Raw genomic sequence first — 2,533 nt, 5'->3', positions numbered from 1 at the left:
TCCCATGACTGTACCTTAAAATTTCTCATTTATTATCTTGGACAGTGTTGATTTGACAGGAGTGAATCGTAGGAGTGGATTCAGTACATATATGGCTCCTAGCCTGTATAATATACTGTACATGTTATCTGTGCCATTGCTCCAACTTGGAACTTGTTGAATATTAATTATTTGACAAATTAGTTAAGTTACAAATATATAAAATAGTTTTCAGCAATTAAACAAAACTCATAGTAACTATCACATTTATTTTTGGCTGAAACACATAGGCTACGTTGTTTTAATATACTACAAAATGTATAAATTGCCACTTTTCATGTCTTGAAATGTATGTAACAATATATTTGCTTATATAGGCTATCATAATGTGTGTAGTTTTATATTCAGTAATACATCTCATAAAGTTTTATTACATGAATAATATATGGTACTATTTGAGTATGTATTTAACATATGTACAATATAGGAACATGTATGTATTGTGGTATATTGTGATATATACGTCTGTATGTGTGTGTCTGTGTTGCCATGACTTTAACACATTTTTAAAATGTTAATATTTCAAATCAAATCAAATCTCTTCATTGTCTTTTTTTCTCAATATGTTTTTCTTATATGCATTACATAATAGGCCTATATGAAATGTGAATATATACTAGCATATATATATAGCCATACTTGGTCTGTACATTTATTGCAATATATTGAAAAATATAAGCACTAATGTCCCATATGGAAATGTACTGCATATATAGTATTATATTTTCCATGTATTTTTGTTTCGTAAGTGCAGTGCATGAGCCAGAACTGTGCAAAGGCAGAGTGTTAATTACAGTCAGGTATTTGATGAGCCGGGTGGAGGTGGAATGTCAATTTGTAGGTTGGTCAGATAAAGTTGATTAGTCTCACAGCTCGAGGGAACTTTGAAATGGCAGACGAGGGGGTGATTATACATAAACAGAGATGTTCCCTGCCATCTTTCTGCATAATTCAGTGTAGAGGAAGAAAAGCAGGACTTTTGGACTTTTTGTTTTTCATTGCTGCTTTCTCATTGTTGTTGGCCACAGTCCCACTATTTTAAGTATGATTTCTGCAGTCATGTTGACATAATTACTGTCTTGCGCAGTAAACAGTGATTTTAAAATGTACTCAAAAATAAATGAAACCCATTTGACTATTTCTTCTGTGGGGAATAAATGTATTTCTGAAGAATATTTTGGCCACTATTTTTATATAAATAAGATCATTTTATATCGTTTATTTGCTTTTTTTTTTTAAAAACATTGTTTGTGAATGAGGACTTGGCTGTCAACCTCCAAAATTGGAACTTGTTTTTGACCAATTCTATTTATTATTATAAAAGTAGTTTATACAACACATGTGCTGTTTTTATTTTTATTGAAGTCGTTTTGAAGACATATGACATATGATTTTGTGAGGTCATTAGATAGGAGAAGTATGTGAACTTGATGTCCAAAAAAAACATTATTTTTTTCTTTTGAGCCTTTATTGTGAGTCACTGAAGCTTTCCAATGAATCAGTCAATTCAGCCGAATCAGCTGATCCAGATGCTATTGTAGAAATGCGGTAGTAATAAATATAAGTAAAGTTAAAAATGTAATTATTAAGCATAATTTTTATTTTTTTAAAAACAAAATTAAAAGCTAGAAATAGAACTTTTATTTAGCGATTTCATAAGCCTTCATCTCAAATGAGAAGATTTCTGCTGTACATTATTTAAAATACACAATTCAAAACACACTACTCATTTCTTTGTGTAAAGTTTTTTAATGAGATTTGTATTTTTTTTTAATTCTGAAATGTACTATTTTTAAGAAAGTTATTCCTGTTTTATTTTGATATTCAAGTAGTTCCTTATGGTTAATTGTTCAAAATTAACTTCCTCTCATTTAGTAACAGATTTCAAATAGATTGTAAACAATCCATATAGTCCAGGGTATTTTTTCTGCCTACATCCTAAGACACTGGGATAAGCTCCAAAAAAAACCTGCGACCCTATATATAGGACAAGAGTTTTGGGAAATGGATGGATGGAAAGTGCAGTCCAGTGCTTCCTGCTTGGCAACAATATGAGATTATGTGATGTCATGTATTACACACTCCTTTCCTTATCAGATCTCAGGATATTAAAGAAATTACCCAACATACTACCTTGGGCTTCCTATTACGGCTTTAATGTCCTGGTAAGAGATTTCTGATAAGCCGCATGCTTTCAAAAGCAGAGAAATGTAACAATACAACAATGACTGACACACCCAAAGTCTATTCTCATCGTGTCACATGCCTGCGCACAAACTCTCCAAACTAGCACGACATCCGCATTCTCTGACCCTTAGAAACATAACAGTATTAAGAAGAGACTGGATTTTTCCCCATTTTGCATAACAAAGTCTTGTTTTCCATGTCAGGCGGCTTCTCTTTGATTGCTGAACTGATGTTGTGCACAGCAGCTGTGACATCAAGAGCCAACAGGTTTCAATGAAAGAAACAGGAAGTTTACTGAAAGCTGTAA

Source organism: Sinocyclocheilus grahami, unplaced genomic scaffold, assembly GCF_001515645.1.
Source record: "Sinocyclocheilus grahami isolate Dianchi unplaced genomic scaffold, SAMN03320097.WGS_v1.1 scaffold1509.1, whole genome shotgun sequence".
Classification (NCBI taxonomy): domain Eukaryota; kingdom Metazoa; phylum Chordata; class Actinopteri; order Cypriniformes; family Cyprinidae; genus Sinocyclocheilus; species Sinocyclocheilus grahami.
The sequence above is the reverse complement of the archived record's forward strand: the minus strand, read 5'-3'. Positions refer to the sequence as shown.